This window comes from Pongo pygmaeus, chromosome 6 (genome assembly GCF_028885625.2).
Source record: "Pongo pygmaeus isolate AG05252 chromosome 6, NHGRI_mPonPyg2-v2.0_pri, whole genome shotgun sequence".
Classification (NCBI taxonomy): domain Eukaryota; kingdom Metazoa; phylum Chordata; class Mammalia; order Primates; family Hominidae; genus Pongo; species Pongo pygmaeus.
Window position 1 is genome coordinate 116,609,218 of NC_072379.2, and position 13,307 is coordinate 116,622,524.

General features: G+C 38.7%; 1 pseudogene; it reads left to right on the forward strand.

Moving 5' to 3' along the window:
* The first annotated feature begins 4,730 nt into the window (after positions 1-4,730).
* On the forward strand, positions 4,731-6,759 carry LOC129041580 (serine/arginine-rich splicing factor 3-like; annotated as a pseudogene).
* Positions 6,760-13,307: the final 6,548 nt, after the last annotated feature.

Genomic DNA, 13,307 nt, shown 5'->3' on the forward strand with positions numbered 1-13,307 from the left:
CCAACTGCAGTTGGTGTGTGCCAAAGGAATGCAAGCTAATTTTACCTAAGCTAAAGCAAAACATAATTAGGGAATTAAATCTGCTATGTAGGAAGCAAGCCAAAGCGAAACATAAATAATTATCATAATCACTCCCAGCCCCTTTTAATACAACCTTTAACTGGGAACTGTATCTGTTCATTCAATTGCTGAAATAATGTCCAAATATAAGACTTGACTGCAAGGTTAGAGCCACATTAAGAAAATCATCCCCCAGTACAGTCACTCTAAGAACAGAAACCAGCCAATACCAAACAATGAGGTAGTGTTGGTTCCATTCTCTTGCATGGTTTTTACATTTTAAATCATTACTTGTTGGTTTGGATGCTTATCTGCAGAAGTCATTTACAAGAGTAAATTTTAGTGCAGAAAGATGTTTTAGTGCAAAACCATTATGGAAAAACAATTTTAACAAAAAAAATCTGGCCTGCTCTTGCCCCTTATCCACCTGAATTGGAAATGGACCTGAATATTTCTGTTTATTCAGCCTCTTTAGCAACCTCACAAGCCTGCAGTGTATAGTTACTAGGCAATCATTAAAGCAGGGGTGTTTATACCATTAGGCATTACTTATAGTGGAGCTTCATTTATCTTAGAAAGTTTAAAAACTATATAAATAGGTTGTGAGATCAGGCCCTTTTCTCCTCTGATTAGAAGTGTGGATCCAGCTGTAAAACCACAGCTGAGATTTTTCTTTCACTTGGGGATATGCACTGTTCAACACAAAAGGAAATTTAGTGTTCGAAGAATTAATAAGAACACCAAAGATGTTATCTTTTGATTTTAATAAATATGCATATGGCATTTATGATTGACTCAGTGAGGGTTTACTTAGGATACAAAAAGCAGGAGAAAAGCTATACATGTGTAATGCTCCTGTGTCAAACTGTGAAATGAACCAATACATTAACACTTCCTAGACAATCATAATCAATTGTCATATACCAAATTAATAGAGTTTCAAATACTTTTGGAATTTTTGAGATGTAAATATCACCTTACCCTGCCCCAAATCTCACTTGATGACAATAGTTTGTGGGGGGTTTTTTTGTCCATCAAGACTTTTTTTATTAATCCAAATTAATTGGGGTTAGTTAAAAATCACCTGGAAATGTGATGACATTATTTGAAAATATATAAATAGATATAGTAGGGGCTGTCCACTTAACCAATAAGTATACAATATAATTTAATTTATAATATTTATAAAACAATGTCATGGCTAGACTTGAAGGATTAATTTATTTCACTTGATTCAAGAACTGAAGGAAAGAAAAGCATTGGTATTGCTATTTTCATTCTGGGAAGGTGAAGTTACTTGTAGAATAATAAGGAAAAATACTTCTAACAAACCATCATTAAGGTTTAAGCAGCTTGAAATGTTTTATTCTGGCAATTAAAGAAAAATTTAACTACTGAAAATGTTTTATGCTAGCAATACAATAAATTTTTTTTCTTATGGCAAAAGATAAATAGCCACATACTGGTCATTACTATCATAATCATCATGACAACCTCACTCACTATCCATTTCAGCATTAACATCTTTGTTAAGAATCAGTTCAGTTGGGATGTATTTTACCACTACTTTTTCCTCCCTTTGACATCTGTTAAGGACCTCACTTTATTGGCTTGCAGCCTCCACCGCCTGACAATTGGTAATCCAAAGGACACCATGCCATCTGATTCACAAAACACATTTGCTTGACACTTTTCTGCCTTGACGAGCCCTCCATCCTCACCCAATGTGGCCATGGATGCCGTTAGAATGGTGATGGGGAACCCCACTCCCAGACTTTAAAATTTGAGGTGGCAGCAGATTAGGAATTGAACTGAACCTGCTAAACACTACCTGACTTTGAATAGTGGGTAAAGGCACCCCATATTGAAATACCACATTGCATTGTTCTATTTTCTGTACAGAAACATTTTTAGACCTATAGAAGAAAACATAACCAGAATCATAGTTTTGTGGGGGTTTTTTTGAGACTGAGTCTCACTCTTGTTGCCCAGGATGGAGTGCAATGGCACGATCTCGGCTCACTGCAACCTCTGCCTCCCAGGTTCAAGTGATTCTCCTGCCTCAGCCTCCTGAGTAGCTGGGATTACAGGCATCTGCCACCACATCCAGCTAATTTTTTGTATTTTTAGTAGAGACGGGGTTCCACATGTTGGCCAGGCTGCTCTCGAACTCCTGACCGCAGGTGATCTGCCCACCTCAGCCTCCCAAAGTGCTGGGATTACAGGTGTGAGCCACTGCGCCCGGCAACTTTTGTGTTTTTATTTTATTTTTATTTTTATTTATTTAAGAGACGGTCTTGCTCTGCTACCTAGGCTGGAGTGCAGTGATGTGACTATGGCTCACTGCAGCCTCAACCTCCTGGGCTAAAGAGACCCTCCTACCTCAGCCTGCTGAATAGCTAGGACCACAGGTGTGTGCCACCACACTTGGATAATTTTATTTTCTTTTTTCTTTTCGTTGAGACAGAGTCTTACTATGTTGCCCAGGCTGATCTCAAACTCCTGGGCTGAAGCCATCATTCTACCTCAGATTCCCAAAGTTCTGGGATTACAGGCATGAACCATTGTGCCCGTGCCAGAATTGTAGATTTAAACATGAGCAATAAAGAAACAAAGCTGCTAGAAGAAAAATATTTTCATGAACTTGTAATCAGAACGTAAGTTCTTAATTTTAATGTTATCCAACTTATCTTTATCTTGCATGGTTAGTGTTTTTTGTGTCCTGTTTATGAAATTTTTGCTTAGCTCCTAAGTCACTGAGATGCTGTTTTCTGCCGGTTGTCTTAGAGTCTCATCCCACACAGGCCCAGCTTAGAATTCTGCCTAATTTTGAGAGGAAATTGCATGCATGCTTTTCGGGCTCTTTTTCTGAAGTGTCTTCCTCCTTTGGAACTTCTTCCTTCAAGTCCAAGACTCCTGGGCAGCTACCAAGGCCTGAGCCCTATCTCCTTAGCCCAGTAAAAGTCATCTTTATTCCCCAACTGCCCCATTCCCATCCTAGCTCTTCCCTCAAGAATCATAGCTTTTAGTGCCAGGCGCAGTGGCTCACACCTGTAATCCCAGCACTTTGGGAGGCTGATGCAGGTGGATCACCTGAGGTCAGGAGTTTGAAACTAGCCTGGCCAACATGGCGAAATCCTGCATCTACTAAAAATACAAAAAATCAGCCAGGCATGGTGGAGGACGCCTGTAATCCCAGCTACTTGGAAGGCTGAGACACGAGAATCACTTGAACCTGGGAAGCGGAGGTTGCAGTAAGCCGAGATCACACCATTGCTCTCCAGCCTGGGCAACAGAGGGAGACTCTGTCTCAAAAAAAAAAAAAAAAAGGAATCATAGCTTCTAAAGTCCTGTCTGTGCTCATGGCTTGCCAATGCCTTTTAACGGTTGTTTTATATATGTTGTTCCACTTTGTTGTTACAGTAGGAGAGTTGGCCCAATACTAGCTTCTCTGTCATAACCAGAACTGAAAACCACACTTACTTTTAGAGAGTGTTTATAACAAAACTTCCTAATGTTTCCTTACCTAATTGGATTATAAACAGGACTGTATTATTTGTTTTTGTATCCTGGGAGTGGGGTGAACCTAGCTTAGACTCTCTATTTGCCATTGACAAATAGAGCCCAGGCACGAATCCGCTACCTCATCTGTAGTCGACATGAAAAACCAGGCTGGCAATAAAGGATCACGTTGCATTCATGAAATATAATACATAATACATATAGAACAAAGCCATCTCAAATGTGAAGATTCTAGTACATTCTGAAAACTTTTGGCAGATTTTCTGAACTTTAAGGTCAAATGAAGATTGGTGGGTCTGTAAGAACATTAACTCTACACTTGTAATATCTGACACTGAACCCAACACATAACAGGCAGTCAAGAAATGTTTATTCAGATTAATTGAATGGAAGAGATATGTGGATAGATGGAAAGATAGATGACTAAATGGTTCAAGTAAATATTACTCCTTTCTTACCTTCTCTCATGAGCCCCTTTGACATTGCAGTGAAGCCTATGGATTTCTTCTCAGAAAAATGTTTTAAATACATTACATAAAACACATAAGCTCTTAAAGGAAACAATTATATAAAAATCCAGTGATCAAAATTCTGCATATAAAAAACAAATTTATAATGTAGTAATGGAAGTGTTTCTTTATTAGCATAGTAAATAAGATATAGTGGTGAACTCCATAATTAATATAATTTTGAAGTTTCCATATTTGTAATTTTTTTTTTTGAGACAGAGTCTCTCTTTGTTGTCCAGACTGGAGTGCAGTGGAGTGATCTCAGCTCACTGCAACCTCAGCTTCTGGGTTCAAGCAGTTTTCCCACTCAGCCTCCCAAGTTGCTGGAACTACAGGTGCCTGCCACCATGCCCAGCTGATTTTTGGATTTTTAGTAGAGGGGGGTTTCATCTTGTTGACCAGGGTGGTCTTGAACTCCTGACTTCAAGTGATCTGCCTGCCACATCCTCCCAGAGTGCTAGGATTACAGACGTGAGCCACTACACCAGACCCCATGATTGTGAATTATATTTTGAGATATCTGCGACAATTGTATCAAGATTTAAACATATCTGTAACTTCTACTATGACACAGTCCCAGGTACTACAAGGTCTCTTATGGCCTGTTGCCTTAAGTTATAATTGAAATAAATGCGCACTATGAGAGGTTAGTAAACATGAAAATATTTAATTTTAATTTTTAAAAAAGTTTATGTTTAAAAAAATTCATGTTTATAAAATGTACATATTAAATACATTAATTTGTTTTGAGAGATTAAAATTTAGATGTGATAGGCCAATTAGGGTATGCTAAGTAAGAAAAAGCTTAGAAGATCACCAAATGCTCTGTCCTCCAAACAAATACAACTCAGGTTGCATGCTCTAGAGTAGTGGTTAAATTCAAGGTTACATTATTAAAACCTCTTTCTAGCTGTGTGACCTTGGACAAGTATTACGTCTCAGTTATCTCTTTGGTTAAGTGGTAATCATAATGGCTCTTATCTCTACAGGGTTGTTGAGAGGATTACATTAACTCATTTAAAGCACTTAGAATAGCACCTGGCCCCCAGTAAGTTTTGGCTCTTATTACCATTTTCATGCTTTTCATATACCTATTAAATAATTAACAATCACTCTAATACACATGGAGTTTCAGAAACAAATAACTTGTTGAATTAATAAAAATGATTCTACAACTACACAACAGTCCCAACAAGGCTATTTGTATAAATTTTAATTTTAAACCAAATATTCCATGATTTTAGATTAAATATTAAAACTCTCAATAAGTGCTTACAATAGTCTTAATAGAGAAACTCAGGATGAATCATGTAAATTGGAAAGTCGCTGCCATTTTGTGGATTGCTGGGTGAGTGAGAGCATCAGTGGGTGCTGGGGCAGAGGGAAGTGGGAAGATGAATCAGAGGGTGTAGATTTGAGCCTGTACATTTTTACCCTAAATCTACAGTCACCAACCTTTTTGGCACCAGGGACCAGTTTTATGGAAGACAGTTGTTCACAGGGGTGGGTGGGGGATGGTTTCATGGATGAAACTCTTTCACCTTGGATTATCAGGCATTAGTTAGCATCTCATAAGAAGCCCGCAACCTAGATCCCTTGCATGCTCAGTTCACAATAGGGTTGGTACTCCTATGAGAATCTAATACTGTGGCTGATCTGACAGGAAGCGGAGCTCAGGTGGTAATGCTTGCTTGCTTGATGGCCACTCACCTCCTGCTGTGCTGCCCAGCTCCTAACAGGCCATGGACCAGTACTGGTAGGCACCCAGGCTGTGGGAACCCCTTCCCTAGATCTGGAAATACATCATGGTTCCCGTCCATTGGACGGTAAAGTTTATATAGGTAGTCTTTGAAACAATGGCAAAAAGACCAAATTGGAACAGGCTTTAGGCTACTACAGACCATTCTGAAGTGTGTGGGTTGCTTTTCTTGAATTTGGAGAGCCCCGAGATGCAGCTGATGCTGTCTGACAGCTCAATGGAAGAACACTCTGTGACTACCATGTCAGAGTGGCACTGGCATGGCCCAGTGGCTCACGCCTGGAATCCCAACACTTTAGGAGGCAAGGTGGGCAGATCACCTGAGGCCAGGAGTTCAAGACCAGCCTGGCCAACATGGTGTAACCCCATCTCTATTTTTAAAAAATACAAAAATTAGCTAGATATGGTGGCAGGCATGGCACCTGTAATCCCAGCTACTTGGGAGGCTGAGGCACAAGAATCGCTTGAACTGGGGAGGTGGAGGTTACAGTGAGAAGATATGGCATCACTGCACTCCAGCCTGGGCGACAGACCGAGATTCCGTCTTAAAAAAAAAAGAGAGAAAAAAAAAAAAAAAGGAGTGGAACTGTCAAATGGCAAAAAAAAAAAAAAAAAAAAAGTAAGAAGTAGAAATCATGGCCCATCTCCCTCTTGGGTCCTCACCCTCGAGATGATTATCATAGAAGGAGTTGGCCACCTCACCACAGATCTCCAAGAAGGAGAAGCTTCTCTCACAGCTGGAGCAGGTTCCTTTCTAGAAAAAGGAGAAGAGAGGGACCACTGTCTTGGGAGAGAAATCACAAGCTGTCCCGATCCTTCTCTAGGTCTCATAGCAGATCTAGGTCAAATGAAAGGAGATACAGGACCAGTTTGCAAGAGAAGAGGTGTACAGGAAATTACTTCATTTGACAGGAGTATATACAGAAAATTCAAGTTTTATTTGAGACTTCTTAAACTTGTTTCATTTTAAAGACGTTTTAGTTGTTCAAATTTGTCTCTTGAAACAGACACACAAAGGTGTAATTCTCTATGGTTTGAAATGGATCATAAGATACATGAAATACCAAGAATTGTTACTTTACAATGTTCCCTTAAGCAAAATTGAGTCTGCTTTGAACTTTACACATAGACTGATAATAAACCTCTAAATCCTGCCCAGCAGAAGTGTGATTTTTTTTTTTAACACAGAAACAACTGGCAAAAATTGAAGTAAGATTTACTTTTTTTTTTTCATGGCTAGAATACAGTATGCAGCTAAGTTGCACAAGCAGGCTTTAAACGCTGCTGTGAAACACAAGCCATCAGGTAAAAAGAAACGCTGCAGTATTAAGTTAGAGGTTTTTAAAAAATGCAGCGGAAGTCCAAAATCAAGATGCTGGCACATATGGTTCCTGGTGAGAGCCCTCTTCCTAGCTTATAGATGGCCAACTTCCTGCTGCATCCTCACGTGGCCTTTCCTCGGTGCATGTGCAGAGAGAAAGATTTTTCTCTTCTGCCACCCACTAATAGTAGAACCATAAGGACTCCACCTTCACAACCTAATCGAACTCTAATTACTTCTCAAAGGCTTCTCCAAATATCATTACATCCAGGGTAAGGGCTTCACATATGAATATTAGGAGGACATGATCATTCAGTCCTACAAGATTCAAGGTCATTTCTGTACCATCTCTTTCACTTGATTTTGAACAAGCTGTAATGGGTCTGAGAAAAAGGAGAGTCACAGCCAGCCCATCATGAATTGCGCAAAGCTTGTCCATGTTTTATTTATGCCTGCGGTGTACCCTACATGCAAACATTTTCTAACAATGTTGCAGGGCCCGGAATCACCCACACTACACAACTCCAGGGGGTGCCACTCATCTGGTAGTCTATGTAAATGGCATCCTCATGCTCCACAGAAGTCTGAATAGGAAAACTCAGAAAACACTGGTATGGTGAAAGTCCAAGGGACTTGGTCTTGAAGACCTGTTTGAGTATGATTTCTCTGTGACCTGACTCAAGTCACTAATCTTCAGTGAGTCTAGTTTTGTCTCTATAAAATGGGAATGATAATTTCAATACTCACTTTACAGGGTTGTTGTGAGGATTAGATGAGATTAATATGGACAAGTGCTTGAATGCTGAAAAGAGCTACACAAGTAGAATTATGGGCTTGATTTACCTTCCAGCCCTCGCATTCAAGGGTTCTTTCAGTTGGATATAGACAGCCTCATCACTAAGAAACCCCAACAGCCCTTAGTTGGGTCAGACCATGTTGGAATTTCTGTTCTATATACACACATTTCTGAGCTCTTTATTAAGGAAATGCCTCTGGAGTTTAAGTATAGAAGGAGTTTCTCTTTCCCTCATTACCACATTTTTCAAAAAGTGAAATTTCTTCTGTCAAAACACATCAAGATACCATGGTGACAATTGCTATAGAAATGCTAGATTTGGAAAGAAATGAAGAGATTTCTATTCTGTTTCCTGCTATCCATGTTTAACAGCCTAAATCAAGCCCTTGCTAGCTACAAGACTGAAAATGACTGTTTGCCCCATATATCTTGACCACACTCCCTGCTCCAAACCTTAAATTCTCACATCTTAAGGCCTTTCAGAGGTTGTGCATGAAATTAAGTCTTAGCATAGCATTATCTGAGACACAGAGAAATTGGATGGCATTAGCAGTTTTTTCTTTTTAATTATCCACTTGAGTGTAGATCACAGTCATTGTATTCCATGATTATATGTGTATAAGATATCTGAATAAGGCTGGCTAGGGTGTAAGACAATAGGGAATGATAAAAACTTGAGCCAACAGCAGGACATAGGCTCTGTCCAATTAAAGGGGAAAAAAATCCTCACACTAAGAAAAATATACAGACCTAGTGATGTTAGAACTTCTAATTTTTTAAGAGAAGGAAGAAATCAAATATTTATGTGATATTTCCTCATATAAAAAATCTATCTGCCAGTCAAAGCTGCCCATGGCTGCCAGTTTTCAACCACTGATCAATGGATGCCTTAAATCCAGAAATTAACTCCTTCTATCCTTAATACACAGAAAAATGAAAGCATGCTAAATGTGGATTCCAAAGTATCCCCACTGAGTAAGTCCCTTTTGGAGCCTAAACAGTTGCAAATTTTCATAGGCAGCCCAGGAGTTTCATCTAGAGATCATTCAGGGGCCCCTTTTGGAATACACTGCTCTGCTGGAGACAGCAAGCTCCTGCAAGCTAATATCTATCTTTGCTTCCCTTGAGCCTAGCACATTGCCAAGCATGGGAAGTTTTAGGAGTGAATGAATGCTTTCATATCCTAGTGCTATATCATATCACTAGTAGACATTCAATAAAAAAGATATAATTGTCTTCGAGTAGCAAGGCCCCCAAGATACAAGAAGCTAAGCAAATAGAGGGAAATAAATTTGGATTGGAGTAAGGGAGAAGGGTAAGGATTGTGGAACATGGGACATTATGTGGAGAGGGCAGGCCTGAGAGTGGCCCACAGTGGGTGACTGAACCCATAACATCTAAAGTGCTCTAAGGCACTGAGAAATGTTTATAGGCACCAAGAAAAAAAGGTCATTATGTGAAAAAGACACTTGCAAATCCATCTTTATAGCAGCACAATTTGCGATTGCAAAAGTATGGAACTAGCCTAAAGGTCCATCAACCAACAAGTGGATAAAGAAAATATGATATATATCCACCATGGAATACTACTCAGCCATAAAAAGGAATGAAATAATGGCATTCACAGCAACCTAGATGGAGTTGAAGACCATTATGCTAAGTGAAGTAATGCAGGAACGGAAAACCAAACATCATATGTTCTCACGTATAAGCGGGAGCTAAGCTATGAGGACACAAAGGCATAACAATGATATAATGGACTCTGGGGACTTGGGCAGAAGTATGGGAGCAGGGTGAGGGATAAAAGACTATACATTGGGTACACTGTACACTGCTTGGGTGATGGGTGCACCAAAATCTCAAAAATCACCACTGAAGAACTTTTCCATGCAACCAAACACCACCTGTTCTTCCAAAACTACTGGAATCAAAAAAAGTATCTGTTTCACCACAATAGCAAAGTTTCCAACAGTGGAAAATAATTAGGCCCTGAAACTGTAACAATGACTGCTTATCTTTGTCTTTTTATTTGTAAACATTATGGTGGTTAACAAAATACATCTGTGAATTAAGGACAAATAGTAATAGAACTCTCTCAATCAAAATATAATAAATGTTGATATTTTAATTCTAACTCTAGATTTTCCTATCTTAATTTCCCTTGCAACTCATTTATACATTCCTCTAATTATCTTTAGAGTGAATCACAAAATGTCATGTATGTAAAAGTAACTATGCAGCAATATTTCCTGCTTCTCAGGAGAGGAGTGGTGAATTTTTAATCAATGTTGACTTTGGAACAACATTGTGAAAAATGTTTAAAAGGATTAGACTTTTCCAAATTAATTATTTTGAGGGCCAACATAGTAAAAGTGATAAGAAAAGGATGTAATAAAAGCAATATGCGATTACTTTCAGCATGTTCTTACTAATTATAAGAATCCCCCATTCCCCACCTTCTTTTTACAGAAACAAAGTCCTTTCTCCCCGTCTGTCTCCAGGACCTGGCTGGGGTAATCATTTGAAGTTTGCACAACCTGGGTCTCTCAACTCCAATACCTTCAACCTCCCTGTTACCCTCTTGGAATTGATCTCGTTTTGGCTTGTGACATTATTTGACTATTTAAAATAGGTGTTGGCAACCTTTTTCTGTAAAGAGCCAGGGGTAAATATTTTAGGCTTGTGGGCTAAACAGCCTCTGTCTCAACTATTCAACTCTGCCCTTGCCATGTGAGAGCACCCATAAAAGTAAACGAAAGGGTCTGGCTGTGTTCCAATACAACTTTATTTACAAAAACAGGTGTTGGGCCAGATTTGTCTTGTGGGCCACATTTTGCCTATACCTGTTCTAATACAAAATTATGTACTTTTTGCATCATTTACAGTAATATCTTATCTTCCCAAATACAGTGTAAGTTTCTTGCAGACAGGAAAGTCTATATTCTGTTTTTGCAACACCTGTAGAACTTAGCGACAATGTTGGATCATTATATGATTTTGATGAATGTTCATTGACTATAAGCTAATTGTTTTATTTTGTGTGTGTGTGTGTGTGCAGGGGGGTGGAGTTTGGTAAGGAAAAGTATCATAAAATGATGGAATTTTTGAATGGAGAAGACCTTGTCTGTCACCCATCCTTGGAAGTGAAACCAAGGCCAAGATGGGCTTATTATTTTGGATATACAGCAGGTCACATGTTATCTCTCCAAACATAAATGCAGCTCTAGGGATCCCAACTTTATCAGCCTTCTATTAACATCCAAATGAAATAATTTCAGCTCCATCTACACAACTACGGTATGTCCAGTCCCTGCCTTTATATTCTTAAAGATTTCCTAGAGGTATTTTCAGTTCCCTGACATTATCCCCTCACTTGCTGCTCTGAATTCTTCCTTTTTGACCCACTTACCCTCAGATCTCACAATGATGGCATGGTTTTCTTTTTTCTGCTCACTGGAGGATCGATCTATGCTCAGCTTTTGCCTTAACAAAAAATTTCTCCACATCTCCAACCCAATTCCTCTTTGGATAAATTTTAAAATCCAACCCCCTGCTGATTCAGAAATGCATCCTCGCAATTCTGATGAAAATCATCAGCATTTGTGTATTCACAGCAGCCAAGAAGATGGTTGAGTTTTACTTCTAGGGATTTGAATTATAAAAACAATTGTTTTCCAAAATATCACACTGCATTGTTATGCTAAATATGCTTTTTCTTACTATAAACACCTTACACCCACTGTTCTTACTTCCAGAGATTCTAATTTTCATTTTCAAACCCAGAAATCCATGCATCCGTGGTGAGAATTCCTGAGCCAAAAGATGCTGAATATAGTTCTAACTCTGGCAGAAAACCCAGGGTAAATTTACAGACTGAGAAGGCTCAGATTAGAGAGAATGGACAGATTATGGTAACATTCTGCTACTTTGGGAGTCATATGCAAAGCAGGCAGCCAATTTTAGATAGTTCATTAGAGGGAAGTGAAGTATCCTTGGTGCCCCTACTGACAAAGCTTTGATGCATAAAGTAATCTCAGAGTATGTGCATAATCAAAGATTTAAGATATCCAGCAATAGCAGTAAGGGCTTTCCTCTGAAGAAACAGCACTACAGTGCAGATCAGGGATAATAATTTTGTGAGATTTCCAACTGGTTTAATGGAACTGAGGGGTAAAACAGAAAGATGGCCTGGAATGAAGGGCATTCCCCTAGCTATACCTCACTCAGGATAATCGTTAAATCCTTATAAAGAGTGGATTGGAATACCCAGCACTACCCCACCACGTGTTTATTTGCAGTTGTCAAGTAACATGATATTGGAATAAAAAATCTCATTCCACAGTGTAGGTTCTCTAATTCTCACCTAATTCTTTTGATAATTCATGAAAGCTTTATAACATAGTTACCTATCGAAACTGGAGAACAAAACTGGGTAATAATGTTTGACCTTTAACAACCTTCATATTATGTCTCCATGTGTTATTATATATTATGTTGGATATTTAGCCTGCATAAATCTTAAACCTCAGCCAAAACACTAAATGTTGGCTCTTTGATGGCCTTTTATACAACAGAATAAAAGTGCAGTTGAGGCCACGCTCTGTATTCTCCAAATGCCATTTGATCACACAGGAAGATGGCATTTCCCAGGTCACCAGATAGTTCAGTTGGGGTCATGTAACTAGTTCTGGGTACTTGGCTACAAACAAAGTGACATAAATTACCTCCAGCTGAAGCACAGAACAGTGGTGATCTCTCTTCCCTTGCTCAGGGACCTAGACGTCAACAATTCCAGATGGCAAAGCTGTAAGATGGACCCTTGAGTCACTGCCTGGATGACAAGTGCCTTAGAAAGCTGCCTGGAATGAGAAAAAATGCTCACTGTGTTACACCACTGAGATGTGGGCAGTAATTTGTTACCATAATATCATCTAGCCTATCCTGAGTAATATGCAAACTGACGCTGAAAATGAAATAATTAATTTGATATTTAAGTTACCGGGAAAAATTACAAAAACAAAATGCAGTTAAATTTGAATTAGAGAATATGTTAAAAGAAATGCATTCTGTGATGTAGGGATAATGAATTCTGTTAATTAGGAAAATCAAAATAGCTACATTGCATAAAAATTATCCAAACAATACATTTTTAGAAATTGAAAGTGAATTTAAGAGCTCTTTAAAACTCAATGCCTTTTGTTTAAAAAAGTTACTGACCCAGGAAAAAATTTATTTTATTCTCAGTGAGGCCCTAAAAATTACAGAAAATACATACAAATATTTACGTCATAAACAATGGGATTGATTTTCATGTGCACGTACATTATGTAAATTAAATTA